This window comes from Austrofundulus limnaeus, unplaced genomic scaffold, assembly GCF_001266775.1.
Source record: "Austrofundulus limnaeus strain Quisiro unplaced genomic scaffold, Austrofundulus_limnaeus-1.0 Scaffold77, whole genome shotgun sequence".
NCBI lineage: Eukaryota > Metazoa > Chordata > Actinopteri > Cyprinodontiformes > Rivulidae > Austrofundulus > Austrofundulus limnaeus.
Window position 1 is genome coordinate 572,481 of NW_013952479.1, and position 1,647 is coordinate 574,127.

The following is a 1,647-nucleotide window of genomic DNA, read 5'->3' on the forward strand; positions in this document are numbered from 1 at the left end:
ATTAAGTGAGATGCGTTTGATGGCAGCAGATCTCTGCTCCACATAAATCCTCATTTCAGACGTTTGAAAATGTTTTCTTTTTCTGCATTTAATGTCTCGCTCCACTAAACTGTTAGACATGTTTTATAATGAGCTTTGTAAAGAATGTCGACATGTAAACCACTGAATTCATCATCAGTGAAAGTCCTAATGCAGACAGGTGATTCACATTATCATCTAACATTTAATGACCCCTTGGTATTCATGGGTATGTGCAGACGCCACTCCAATCAGGACAATAATGTTTAATTGGAGGATTAAGATGATTGCTTCAACAAACGTTGCTCAATTTGCAATGATGACTCCCTCAAAGTGGACCCAAATAAGTCAAGCTAAAATACTAACAAGAGCTTAGCATGACTACTTGATTAGTCAGATTAAGAAGGTGCAGCATATGATCTATTTAATTCTGTCTGTCAGTGATGTTTGTTCACCATTCTTGACTCACACTTATCACTGAGAAATCAAGGTTGGTTAAAAAGGAGCCACTATGAGACACTTCATTCAATCTACAAAACACAGTTTTATCTAATTAAAAACTGTTTGACATTGAATGAGAAGTAATTTCCTCTCGTGAACACTAAATGAATAAACCTTTAAGACCTTGGCTATTCAAAACTAAAGCATGAAGAGTCTATTTCTCATTATCTGTGAAGGAGTTTCAACAACAGAAATATTATTTTTAAAAAGCTCCAGTTCATTTGCTTGTTCAGCGTCTTGTGATTGTTTAAACAAAAACTGTAAAGCACTGATTTTGTAAGAGTAAGCGCTTTGTTCTTTAGATTCCAAAGACTGAAAGGAAAGTTTATCTTTAATATCTGTATTGAGCTTTACATCAAACGTTATTGCAATCTAATCTCAAAGTCAACTAGCTGAAAATTTCTGCGATTTAAGTAAACTTTCAGCTCAAATATTAACTCTTCATCAATTATTCTCCTCGTTTTACTTTAAATGCTGCAGAATTTGCAATTTTTTAAATAAAAGATTTAAAGTATATTTAAATATACTGAGTTTTCAGAGTCACTTAATTGATTTTAATTTCTCAAACTATCTGTTATCACATAATTCGTGTTCATTTTATAAATCTCTCAGTGAATATGTTGCCGGCTTTTGATCACTTTTGTTTTTAATAGACGAACACAAACATAAACAGACGAGTCAGGCTTGTTTACTGCGCTGCAGAGCAACAGAGTCCCACTTCTGAGACGGGACGAAACGGTTGCAATTCAAGTAGAATTTGCTCAACTGTAGCATCCCCTTTGAGGTGTGTTCTGACAAAAGAGCCCAAGCCTTTGATCTGTGAAACTCCACAAGAGTAAAAAAAAAAAAAAGTTAAGGTAATGGATTGGTGGGATTCTGGTGTGTGTGTGTGTGTGTGGGGGGGGGGGATTTACTACCCTTTTTAGGTCTTCTTTTCTGGTATCATCCATTGTTAAACACTGATTGCTGAAGGCTGCTATCCTACATGTTTTCCTTGTTTCTCTGCTCCAACACAACTGACCCTGTGATTTACACTCACCGGCCACTTTATTAGGTACACCTGTCCAACTGCTCGTTAACACTTAATTTCTAATCAGCCAATCACATGGCGGCAACTCAGTGCATTTA